This window comes from Plectropomus leopardus, chromosome 9 (genome assembly GCF_008729295.1).
Source record: "Plectropomus leopardus isolate mb chromosome 9, YSFRI_Pleo_2.0, whole genome shotgun sequence".
Classification (NCBI taxonomy): domain Eukaryota; kingdom Metazoa; phylum Chordata; class Actinopteri; order Perciformes; family Serranidae; genus Plectropomus; species Plectropomus leopardus.
This window is the reverse complement of record NC_056471.1, coordinates 17,136,262-17,150,333: the sequence shown is the minus strand read 5'-3', so window position 1 is coordinate 17,150,333 and position 14,072 is coordinate 17,136,262. Positions and strand designations below refer to the sequence as shown.

Sequence of the window (14,072 nt, the reverse complement as noted above, 5' to 3'; positions counted from 1 at the left end):
ATTGGTGCTCAGCATCCATCTCTCACATCCAATGAGAGGGAAACTGAGCAGCATCGTTAAAGACACACTGTCCCCTTTACATTGTCATGGTAGAGTAGGTGAAACACAGATATGAGATGCCATTTAAATTTCCACGGATTCTAATAATGCAAAATAAATAATTGTATATCAAATTACACATTCAAATAAATGTCTGTATATCAAATATACAGCATATTAACTGTTAACACAATGATTTTACTGAGACCATATTTATTTTCCTTGGCTTTCATTTCTAATGAGTAAATGCCATCAGCAGCGTTTATGTTAGACATTAAGTCCAGTAAATGTAACAACAGAAAATGATTACGTGTGTTAGTTAAAACCTCATTTATTTTCATTGTTTCCCACTGAGTAAAAGCCGTCAGCAACAGTCTGGTATGGTGCCCTTTTTACGCCACATGCAGGTCAGAGTCGCTGTCCATCCTTGTGGTGCTGAAACACTCAGCTCGAAAAGCTATTCAACATCCAACACACTCTAGAGATCAAATGATACCAGCCGCTGTGCAACAAAAGTTGCAGAAGGTAGCTAGACAAATAAAATGTTTTACTTTGCACATAAAATGAATATTTTCATTTCAAATACCACACTAACAAGATAACAACTAACGACGATTTTAAATCAATATAAATATCTTATTTTACACCGAGAAAGCATGCGTTGTGCTTCCTTTAAAGTTATAGCTTAAGCAATAGTCTGTAAAGGTCATTGTTTGCTCTACTCAGTGCTCACCTGCTGGCTCTCAAAGGTCCAGGTGCTGTCAGGTAAAGACGCATCCAGAACACTGATCACCTCCTTAAAGTCAGTGGTGCTGCTGGGCTTTATCAAAGTGAAATCACTGTACTCTGATATTGGAGACATGCAGGACCTGAAGGACTGACTCTGAGACAACATGTCTCCTCCCAGGACCTCCACGTACTTTATAGGTCCATCAGTGTTGAGCTGAATCTGCAGGTTTCTGTTGGGGTTCTTGTAATCATCACAGTCGCTCCGTCTCATGCAGCAACTCCCGCTGCTTCTGCTGCTCCTCATGCATTTAACCGCTAAGATGAGAAAAGTCACCAGAGACAGCACGGACACCGAGGCCAGAGAGAGAATCAAATAAAGGGTGATTCTGCCAGTTTTCTTGCTCGGCTCGGCCGCTTTATGTCGGAGGTCTAAAATGGGCTCGTGGAGGCCGTCCTCCAGCAGGATGGACACCGTGACGTGACGGGGAGGACTGGACCGGTTCCCCGTCGTCCCTGATCTCTATGAGCAGCCTCTGAGAGGAGTCGTCCTGCTCGGACACAGCGCGTTTAGTCCTCACCTCCCCTGTGTACAGATTGACAGTGAACAGAGAGGCGTCTGTGGCCTCCGCCACTTTGTACGAGATCCAGGCGTTATGGCCCGAGTCAGCGTCCACGGCCGTCACCTTGGTAACCAGGTGACCCGCTTTAGCGGAGCGGGCATCCCTCTGATGAGAGAGGGAGCCCATGGCGGAGGAGGGGTAAATAACAGCGGGGGCGTTGTCGTTCTGGTCCAGGATAAAAACATGGACAGTGGCGTTGCTACTGAGAGACGGAGAGCCCTGATCCTTTGCCTGAACCTGAATCTGAAACACCTTCAGTTTCTCATAGTCAAACGAGTGCATGCTGTAGATGCTGCCGTTATCTGAGTTAATGTAAACATAAGAGGAGACAGAAACGTCCTGCACTTTAGAGTCCAGTATAGAGTAAGAGATTTTAGCGTTTTCACCAAAATCCAGGTCAGACGCTGATACTGAGTATAGTATAGAGCCTGGGACCCCATTCTCTTTTAAATACACATTATATGAGGGCTGAGTGAATATAGGAGGGTTATCATTCACATCAGTGATGCTGACAGGTATGATTTTCTTACTGGACAGAGGAGGAGAGCCTGAATCAGTGGCTGTTATCTCAATATTATACTCTGAGAAGCGTTCTCTGTCTAATAAACTACTGGTAACCAGTGCGTAGTTATTAGAAAATGATGGTTTTAAACTGAAGGGAGAACCTTTAGCGACACTTAACGTCACTTTACCGTTATCACCAGAGTCAAGGTCTCGTGCTCTAATTAAAGCCACTACTGTGCCTTTCAATGCATCCTCGCGTACTGGGTTTGGGTTTGAAGTGAGCACTATCTCCGGGGCATTGTCATTAATGTCTAATACCACAACTTGCACACGACAGTGGCCCTCCATCGCAGGGACCCCTTTATCATTTGCGGTAATATCAATTTCGTGTATTGCACTGCTTTCGTAATCTATCTGCCCTACCAGGGAAATTTCACCCTTAACTGAATCCAGCTGAAAAACAGATAATAGCGATTGGGGTGTGTGCTCAGCAAAAGCGTATTCAATCTCTCCATTGACACCCTCGTCTGCGTCTGTTGCTTCAACTTTGATAAGCACAGAACCAGCGGGACTGTTTTCATGCACAGTTACATTATACAAAGGCCTTTTAAAAAACAGGGACATTGTCGTTGATGTCGAAGTACAGTAACTATGATTTTTGTGGTTCCAGTTTTGACAGGATTGCCTCCGTCTAAAGCTGTCAGTAATAACTGATGGACGCTTTGTTTCTCTCTATCGAGTGATTTTTCTAATACGAGTTCTGGAACTTTGCGATTACCAGACAACTCTTTGATCCTTAAACTAAAACACTCATCTTTACTTAGAGTATACGATTTTTACGGAATTACTACCTACGTCCTGATCTTGTGCTATTTCTAAAGGAAAGCGTACTCCCGTGGCAGTAGATTCTGCGATCTTTAAAGTTCTCTCCTCTGTAACAAAAATGGGAGAATTGTCATTTATGTCCTTTATTTCCACTTCTATCCGGTGTAGTTGTAGTGGATTCTCTGTCACAACCTGTAAAGGCAAAACACAGCTGGTGCTTTGTCCACATAAAGCCTCTCTGTCTATTCTGTCATTCACCACCAGCTCGCCCTTCCCCGAGTCCACACTGAAATACTGCTCACCAGCCTCAGAGTCAACACGCAGTTTACGGTCAAAAATCTCTGATAGTCCCAAACCCAGATCTTTGGCTAGATTTCCTACCACAGAGCCCTGTTTTCAGCTCCTCCGGGATGCTGTAACGAGTCTGTCCGTCTATTGTACTCCACAAGAGAAAGAAATGATGCCACCAAAGCGCCTGCCATCTCCAGTCTCGGTATCCCATTGTCTTTGTCATCCCCGCACCGTTACAATATGTTATTTCCCATCGAGGTATCCGTCAACACAACTCATCATTCACAGCCATCGTCTGAATGGAGTCTCGAAAAATAAATAAATCCTTAAATAATTGGTATTAAAAGATATATTCCGGACACCTTCGAATAAGCACATCTCCTCTCCAGCTCTGAGCACTGCGAGGGTTACTGTGGTGAGACTGAATGGGGGATGGAGTTGATCTCTTTGTACAGTCTCGTATGCTATTGGCTCACAGCATCCACCTCTGCTATCCAATCACAGAGACCCAACTCTGCTCAGACAGCTACTGCACCCTCTCAAGGTCGCAATGCAATTTGACAAATGTAACATCAGGGAATTTCAGATTGGTGTGGTAATTTTCTCTGGAAAAAATAAATAAATAAAAATGTAGCTGATAAAAAATATAAGGATTTTAAATGCCGAAAGCCCATATACACTGTACACTTTATTTTACAAAGGCTCTGTGCCAACAAATAATTATCATTATGGAAATAAATTAAACTCAAAACAAACTCAATCTGGAAAATATTCAAGACATTTCAATTCGTAAGTTATTAAAACAAATAGTGGAAGCAACGTTTTATTTTAAAAACGAAATATATGCGCTGTGCATGCTTTTGTAAATGGGGAATTCTGATCACAAGAAAAGTGACTCGGGGTTTTTAATTTATTTCCATCAGAAATTTCTCAATAAAGGAGTTAGTTTTTCGAGGAACGATACTTTGTCACGTTGAAAAAAAAACCTTTGATTTTCAGCCTTCAAAATATCTACAACTAGAACAAAACGGATTCTTCAACCACCTAAAACGAATCCCTTGTCATACACATTGCAATGTCGTGAAGCCAGTTTCGATGGAGGAAGGGCTATTTATACGAAGAAACTGGTTTGTAATTAACACCCAAACTTCCTTTTTATTCTTAATGTAAACGAAATACCGTTTTTTTAATAGATGCCAATAGATTAAAGAACATCATTAAAGTTCATTCCAATTCGCTTGTATTTATTCATAGCCTAGATTAATTTTAATTATTGTGTTTCAGGCTACACACTTATTTAATAGGTCAATAATGTCTGAACAGGTTTATTGTTTTCAGCTCACCTGCTGGCTCTCAAAGGTCCAGGTGCTGTCGGGTAAAGACGCATCCAGAACACTGATCACCTCCTTAAAGTCTGTGGTGCTGCTGGCTTTATCAAAGTGAAATCACTGTACTCTGACATTGGAGACATACAGGATCTGAAGGACTGACTCTGAGACAACATGTCTCCTCCCAGGACCTCCACGTACTTTATAGGTCCATCAGTGTTGAGCTGAATCTGCAGGTTTCTGTTGGGGTTCTTGTAATCATCACAGTCGCTCCGTCTCATGCAGCAACTCCCGCTGCTTCTGCTGCTCCTCATGCATTTAACCGCTAAAATGAGAAAAGTCACCAGAGACAGCACGGACACCGAGGCCAGAGAGAGAATCAAATAAAGGGTGATTCTGCCAGTTTTCTTGCTCGGCTCGGCCGCTTTATGTCGGAGGTCTAAGATGGGCTCGTGGAGGCCGTCCTCCAGCAGGATGGACACCGTGACGGTGGAGGACTGGACCGGTTCCCCGTCGTCCCTGATCTCTATGAGCAGCCTCTGAGAGGAGTCGTCCTGCTCGGACACAGCGCGTTTAGTCCTCACCTCCCCTGTGTACAGATTGACAGTGAACAGAGAGGCGTCTGTGGCCTCCGCCACTTTGTACGAGATCCAGGCGTTATGGCCCGAGTCAGCGTCCACGGCCGTCACCTTGGTAACCAGGTGACCCGCTTTAGCGGAGCGGGGCATCCTCTGATGAGAGAGGGAGCCCATGGAGGAGGAGGGGTAAATAACAGCGGGGGCGTTGTCGTTCTGGCCAGGATAAAAACATGGACAGTGGCGTTGCTGCTGAGAGACGGAGAGCCCTGATCCTTTGCCTGAACCTGAATCTGAAACACCTTCAGTTTCTCATAGTCAAACGAGTGCATGCTGTAGATGCTGCCGTTATCCGAGTTAATGTAAACATAAGAGGAGACAGAAACGTCCTGCACTTTAGAGTCCAGTATAGAGTAAGAGATTTTGGCGTTGTCCCCCGAATCAGGATCAGTTGCTGACAATGAGCACAAAATATTCCCAGGAGCATGGTTCTCTTTTACGTAAACGACATAAGAAGGCAGGGAGAAAACTGGTGGGTTGTCATTTACATCTAGCAGTTCAACAAGTATTGTTTTTTCACTTGACAATGGGGGTTTTCCTGAATCAGTTGCACTTATTTTGACACTATACTGGCCATTTTTCTCGCGGTCAAGCGGCCCATTCGTCACTAATGAGTAATGGTTAGAGACTGAAGGATTTAACTTAAAGGGGGATTTGGAAGACAAGCTTAACGTGACCTTGCCATTCTCACTCGAATCTTGGTCTTTTGCACTTATCAATGCAATAACTGTTCCTATTGCAGAATCTTCTGGAACAGGTGTTGTCAAAGACGTCACAATTATTTCAGGAATATTGTCGTTAATGTCAACTACTTTAATTTCGACGCCACAATGCCCGTCCATCTCGGGATTACCTTTGTCTTTAGCCGTAATGTCAAACCTATGTAAAGGGGTCGTTTCATGATCTAAAGTTCCTTTGACAACAATTACTCCAGTCGAAGGTTCAATATCAAATAATGATAAAATCAGATCCGTAGTTTGCTCTGCAAATAAATATTCTATTTTTCCATTTAGTCCTTCGTCTGCATCTGTAGCTTTAACACGCAAAATTTCAGTTCCAGGTGTTGCCTTTTCGCTGATATTAGCCTCATATACCTGTCTGTCAAACTGCGGTGCATTGTCATTGATATCAAGTACTATAACCGTGATTTCAGATGTCCCTGAGCGCACCGGATCTCCGCCGTCTACAGCAGTGAGGATAAGATTATGCACAGGCAGCTTTTCTCGATCAAGAGGTTTTTCTAGGACCAGTTCGGGGATTTTTCTACCGTCCTTGTGGTTTTTAACGGTCAATTTGAAATTGTCGTTTTTGCTTATAAGATAAGAGCGTACAGAATTTGGGCCAACATCGGGATCCTGTGCACTTTCTAAAGGAAATCGTGCGCCTGGATTGACCAGCTCTGCAATTTTCACCACTTTCTCTTTCGTAAGAAAACTAGGAGAATTATCGTTTGTATCCTGTATTTCAATCTCGACCCTGTGCAGCTGTAGGGGGTTATCTATGACTAGTTCCAACGGCAACAAACATGACGGTCTTTGTCCACACAATTCCTCCCTATCTATCCTATTAATCACCACCAATTCTCCCTTCCCCAAGTCCACACTAAAATACTGCTTACCATCTTCAGACGTTATCCGTAATTTACGTTGGTACAATTCAGATACAACTAAACCCAAATCTTTGGCTAGATTTCCTACCACAGAGCCCTGTTTTAGTTCCTCCGGGATGCTGTAGCGAGTCTGTCCGTCTATTGTACTCCACAAGAGAAAGAAATGATTCCACCACAAAAACACCTGCCATGTAGGCAGTTTGTTCCACATTATTCCTCGTTTCATAAATCCAAAATCTTCTCACTCCAATTCCAACTTCTTAGCTTACTATGTATAGAAGGTCTATAATCCAAATTTGATGCGTCCGCATACATAACAGAGACAGTCATGCTTTGTGTCTGCATATGCATCCCTCTCCTCCTGTGCAGAACATTGTAATGGTTACGACGCTGAAGCTATTCGGTGAGAGGGAGTAGATCTCTTTGTACAGCTCTGGATTTCATTGGTGGACGGAGAATATCTATTTCCACCAACTGTGGCTTCAGTAAGCGTCTACAGAACAGTGACGTCAAAGTATGATCATAGACAGATCATCCTGGTTATTGCAACTCTATAATATGAAATATCATTAAACTGTCCATTAAACAGCCCCCAACATATTTTTAAATGTGCATTTGAAGACTCTAAATATCAATATTAAAATATATAATACATTCATTATTGATAAAGCTGTAGATAATAGATTGGTATGTCCAGTGTTCTATAAATAACTGAATGCTTGATCATTAAATGATCACTCATTCAAAGCTCTGTGTTAATCCATCATCTATCCTCATGCCTGTATGTACCTGCATGCATGCACATGCCTCTGTGGCTGACAAGGCTCTTCGTTGCCTTCCTGTGGCCAGAGAAAGCAAATGCAGCCTGCATGCGTCATTACGTCTTCACAGCTCTCCACAAGCCTCAGAAAGATAATGCTGTAAGCCAACGTAAAATACCCGTATGGAGGTCTGTAGAGCAAACAAAACGGGAGGGGGAGCGCAGATGGTGTAGGGAGGCGTTTACTGCCTCTCTCTGTGTGTGTCTCTGTCTGTCTCTCTCTCTCTCTCTCTCTCTCACACACACACACACACACACACAGACAGAGGGAGAGAGAAATTGAGAGAGAGAGAGAGAGAAATTGAGAGAGAGAGAATGAATGAGAGAGATGGAGAAAGAGAAGGAGAGAGAGAGGGGAGGAGAGAGAATGGGAGAGATGGCAGAGAGCACCATTTACCAAAGTCGAATATTTTATGGACAGATTGATATTGGTCGTTCATTAATTTAATCAAAGCAGTCTAAATACCATGCACCATCATTATGCAATATACCTCCATTGGAAGAAGCCTGTCATATAAAATAATAACAGAGCTCAAAATTCGTAAATTCAGTGGTACTGGTGTTAAAATAATCCATCGTCCCATATGTAAACTAACATGAAAAATACACTCAATAAATACGTATATGCAATAGTTATCTGCTCTAAGGGAAGTCGGGCGGCAGAGGGAGATGTAGAGAGGCAGTTTGAGAGACAGCGAGAGGGAGGGGGAGAGCACCTAAGCTGTTTTCAGCACCACAAGTGTGGACAGCGCCACACAGGCGGCTGACTGCTGCCGCTGCATGCTGCTGCTGGAGAGGCAGCCAGGCTCTCAGACTCTCACTGAACACAGCAAGCAGCCAGGAAAACAAAGTCTAGACCTCCTCAATATTCTTCTTACGAAATAATGCATAAAGCCCAAAGCCCCTGATTAAATGTTATTATTGCAAACATAACAAGAAAGTATAAATGGCAAATAAATAAATAAATAAATAAATAGCTCAAGAATGTACTGTCACTCCTAAAATATTCAAGTTTGGATGCAATAAATAAAATATATTATAGTGCTAATTTTATATTTATGGTATTTTATCAGCAAGGAAAAGCAGCATTCAGAGATAATTAAGTTATAAATTAATAATAAAAAAAATTCACTTTAGATTAAATTGTGAAATCAGAATTTCTCCAATAAAGACTTTAATATTTTGATGCTATATAGTCAAAAGGTGTTATTTACAGGTCTGATATTTGTAGGCATCAAGATACACAAAGTGCAGCTCTGACGCAAACATTTAAAGCCTACATGCATGTCAACAGGTAGCCATGAGCAAACATATTAACCTCCCCACTATTTTTCATATAGAATTGAGTATAGATACAAATATAGTTTGGCCAGAAGCCCCAGAGTCATAATTACTTTACTGCTGCAAACACAGCACATGAAAATAATAATGGTAAATACAAAAGGGGGGTAATAAGCTCAAGAAGGTTCTGACACAGTTAAAATATTCAAGTTTGGCTGCAATACATTAACGTAATTATTATGCAACCTTTATATGTCTGGTATTTTGTCAGAAAGGAAAAGCAACATTCAGAGAAAATGAAATAAATACATAAATAAATAAAGGTTACATTATGAAATCAGAGCTTCTTCAATAAAGACTTTGATATCTGCTACAATTTATCTTCAAGTCTCAGGATGATATTTCTGCTATACTAATATTTGAAGGCATCAAGAAATACACACAGAAGTGTATTCTGTGGGAAACATTTAGAGGCACATGTGCATTTCATTCACAAAACACATCATATTAAGCCTCATGTTATATGTGTTCGTTTTCACATGTTGAACTACAGTGCAGAGTGTTGAAGCTGGATAGACTACGGGTTTTCTTTTTGCAAAATCTTACTGATAGTTTTATCTCCATCCATCACTCCTTTCATCTATTTTCCATACCAACTTGGGCTCCTGTGCAAGTGGGAGCCTATCCCATCACAGGACATTGGGACAGTGTAGACACTAGACAATGCACATCAACAAGCACATTTACACCCACACAAAAAGGGGAAGGCAGGCACACTCCATGCAAAAAGGACTAACCAACTAGCCAATGTATGGACTTGAGGTGACAGTGCAAAGCACTGTGCCACCCCCATATTTATACAGTAATTGTTCAAAATGAGCATCCCATGCATAGTTTTTGTTAGTACCTTAACTACCCTGTCAGATGAACTGGCACTGAATGATAAGAAAAAAACAGCAACGCATCTTGGGTTTAAAGCAAAGTAATACAAGAGACCACCTGTAAATGCTACCCAACATGCAGTATGATTAGGTTATGTTAAGACTACTAAATTCAATATTTGTGTGCTAAATCAGTTGTACAGTCTAATACAACAGTCCAAAAATAAATCTAAATAAGATAATAATGTCTGGTTTCATGTTAAAACAGTTTAAGAGAGGTGCTGATTGAAGTCTGGGGACATTTTGGAAGCTGCAAGTTTGTGATGCTGTTGAACTGCTGTGAATTGTTTCTTTTATTTTGTCCACCCTACTTACATCAATAAGGGAAGGCTAAATAACGGAAACACCTCATTGTATAACAAATTAAAATTGAACAGAACCACAAACAATATCCTCCACATTAATTATAAAGTTGAATAAACACCTCTTTCAAATGGTTTCGGCAAAAAACATTACATTATAACCCTCATGATGATGGGATAATTGCAGGACTGTTGTATTAGACTGCTTTAGTTTCAACAAGATGTACCTTAGAAACTGGTAACTGAGTGTATGTAGAACACTAAACAATGTAAAGGTGCCAAAGTACTTTACATTTGAACGAGACTTTCTGATAAACTGGGCAGCTCAGTCTAAAAAAAAATTACAATAGAGTTTATTACACACTTTGCTGGTCTTTCATTGTTCTCCCCTGACTGAGTTTCAGTGGCTTTTTTTTTCGGATAATTTAGAACACTGCAGGTAGGTTTATAATGTCCTCTTAGCATGCTATGTTTGTGTCACGTGATTTGCCTTTTTCTCTGTACTGTCACTTGTGTTCACTGCATTCTAGTATCTTATTTAATGACCATAACATTACGCTTTGTGATGGATTTTATAAAGTGAATATTAATCCAGAGCACAAAAAACAATGTAAAATGTATGATACACTGTTGGGCTGTTTTATCACTGCAACTGCATTCAGGTGCAACTTACTTTAACAGCTGGTTTTCCCTACTAATACTCCTTAATCCAAATAATCCTGTTAGTAGGGAGAGCTACCCAACCTCTTTCTAAAAGGTAAAGCACTTGGCACCCTAAAAGAGGGCATGTACCAAGGATCCAAATGCATATTCAAAAAGAATCTCAAATTAAAGATTATAGTTAAAAAGTTTATGCTGTAACACCCAGAGACTCATTAAAATGCAACTGTCCACTTATCTAAATATATATCGGAAATGATGTCCATGTGATAATAAGTGTAATTCAGTGTACCAACCCAGTTAGATAAATTAAATCACTTCATATTTTCAGCATCAAGCCACTCACACTGACACACATGATGTGCTGTCAACAAATGTTTGTCCATCAATGCCTGATTGAAGCAATCATCAGGGATGATAGATGTTTTGTGAGGTATGTGAACAGATGTGACGCTTACAGAAAATCTGATTAACTGCTTGACTCAGCGCCAGTTTGGACACTATAAAACATGTCACTGCTTCAGTCTGTGTTTGAAATCTGTAACAGCGTGGTGAGTGTGATGTTCAGTTGTCAGTGCATCAGTAATCTGTGCTATTTGTAGAATCTTGAATGCGTGTACCACTGTATGCGTTTGATGGCTGTGAACCAGAAAGACCAAAACTATTTCTTACCTTATTTGGTGAGTCAGGATTTAACAGGAGAGAGGGAGGAAACAGGAACAGCACCAGGCAACAAGGGGGACACATGAAAGAGAAAAACAAGAGAGAGAGAGGATGTCAGTTAGACTGGTGTTCAGCATACAGAGTCTGGCTTTGGGAAATACAGCATCCAACATACTTACCATGTGGCTCACCACAAATGTGGTTCTGATTCATGTGTTGATTCATAGAGTCTGCATTTCATTTATTTTGATTGATAGCAAATTGTTTCATGATTGGACTGTTCACAAAAATGCTCTGTATGTCCACATTTAATTTAAAAAATGGAAACAATTATGTGTTGTTTAACCTGCATCTGTGTCACCCTGCAGTCAGTAAAAAAATACACTGACAAAACTTGTGGCTTGTTGTTCAACAGAAAGCATTCAAATGCCAAAGTATGATATGTTCATTTTATATACTATGATGATAATACCACAGTTAAAGCTGTATGTTCAAACAATACTGAACCAAGGAAACCATAAAAAGATTTACAGTTTCCTGTCAATGAACAGAGAATGGGGATTAACCTTTATTGATGAAAAATGAACAAAGCTAGGTGTCAAATATCATACTCACACAAAAATATGTAACACATTGCAAAGTGAGTGTGTGTGTGTGTGTGTGTGTGTGTGTGTGTGTGTGTGTGTGTTTGTATGAGTTAATGAGTGAGAGAGACAGAAGGAAAGAGAGGACAGAGCTTAGGAGAAACACTGTTTTAGCATTGCTGTCCTTAAAAAAAAGGAAGATATCTATGATTAAACAAAATTAAATAATATTGTCGATTAAATAGAGGCAGTAGCTCTACCTCGGGGGATAGAGAATGCCACCACACAGTCCAGAGTCACAGGTCACTGTGGTTCTTTACCAAAAATATATCCAGCAGTATTCCTGACTAGTTTTTGATATGTTAAATTATGCTACACAGTAGAAACTGGGTACAACAATCCACTTGCCCCCAAAACAGAAGCATAAACAAACCTTGGAACAGTACACATAACTAAGTCTTAACTAAAACACCAACGCTATCATTGTTGAGGGCGCTAAAGACTTTGGAAACCCTGCTGATATCACCAATCTACAAATCATAACCAAAACACTGCACTGCACTGCTGCAGAGAGCCACTACCCTCATAGCAACAGCAGGGGGCCTCGAGGCGATGCCCAGAGACAAATCCATGCCTTATTAATGAGATTCTTTGCTGTGTGACCCTGTGTTTGTCCCAGCTGACGTGTGTATGAGTGTCATTGTGAGAGCAGATTTAAGCTTCTTAGACAAAGTACAGCAGCAACTGATTTCTTAATAGACTGGTATACTGTAGTTTAAATTATACCTTGTACATATTATGCCTTTTGTTTTTCGACACTAACACATTTTAGGTAATGACATAAGATCACAGTGTTGGTTGCAAAGCATACATCCAAAATAAACCAGGAAAACAAGCATCAAGGGCATGAAAATGGCAAAAGGCTGTTGTTCTTTTTATATAAACAGAAACACATAATCCAAAAAGAAACTGGTTTATATTAGTCACGACCCTCATCATGAACTTGGATTTAATGAAACAGGGGAGGGCAAAACAAATAGGGCAGCAACCATCAGAACAAATATCAATAGCAGCCATGATCATCCTCTCCCCCTTCGCTTTCTCCATCATCAGTCACCCCAGGTCTGAGGATGCTGCACCTAACAGGGGTGTCTCCTGTCCTCCCAGCATCAACAAATACATGGAGCCATTGCAGCTTAGAAGCTGCATCTGCTGCTGACTCCCTGTGGCTCAATGAAAAATGGTACAGTCCTGCCAGTGAGTCAGCTTGTTGCTATGGTAATACACCCCACTGCTCACATCCCACCCTACTTCATGTGAGCTGGCAATGGAGGCAAAAAAGAGCTATAAAAACAACATGGAGGATAAAGAAGAAGACAGAGAAGAGGGAAACAACGCTCAGACACACACATTTGTACTTTGATGATATGATGTTCACACAGAGCACATGTTTATGAGCTTCTGGGTGGTAAAGCATCTCTTGATAAACAGCTGAAAAGTGATACTAAGGAAATATCTCTCATTGTCACGAACATGGTGACCTACAAAGAGATGAAATGACATGGCACGGTGTATAATTTCTTTTTATAGATCGAACAAAATGTCCTACACTGAACAATCTCCCTCTCCCTTTCTCTGTGTCTCTTTCTCTCTCTGCAGCAGAGTGGTGCAGCTGGAGAGGGGGAGGGGAGGGATGCAGAAAATGAGATCAGGAGGAAAAAGGAAGACTGCTGGAAACCAAAAATGAAAAAAAAAACAAAAAACTGCCGAACAGTGGCCATCCAGTTTAGATATTTGACACAATGTTAATGACAGCAAATGAGTAAAAGGCATTTAGAAAAACACATTGCATATTGCACATTGCAATAACATAGGGAACCTATGTTGTCATATTATAGTCCTGTAACTATAATATCAGAATAATGAAAATGCACCGCATCTCTTTACTCCCACTGAAGGAAAGATTCTGGCCAAATCACATCAAGTATTAAGATTTCATTAGAACATGTGTGTGTTCAATTACAAAAATCAATCACATACACATACAATCATTCCCTAAACTGATGTAAAAAATGTAAGAATGTGACCCTCGACTTGTAGTTAAGCCTGTGGATGTGTTTCTGGGTCTTGGTGTGTGAGACAACTTTGCCATTGCCCCATATTACACTGTCCTCAGTAATCCCTAGTGTAATCCTTCCCAGAGACTCAGCCGGTGCAGAACTCTTCCACTTTCGGGACACC

At 40.9% G+C, this 14,072-nt stretch overlaps 2 pseudogenes; both read right to left on the bottom strand.

Moving 5' to 3' along the window:
* Positions 1-757: 757 nt before the first annotated feature.
* LOC121948146 lies at positions 758-3,405 on the bottom strand (annotated as a pseudogene).
* Positions 3,406-4,342: 937 nt separating this feature from the next.
* LOC121948148 lies at positions 4,343-6,926 on the bottom strand (annotated as a pseudogene).
* Positions 6,927-14,072: the final 7,146 nt, after the last annotated feature.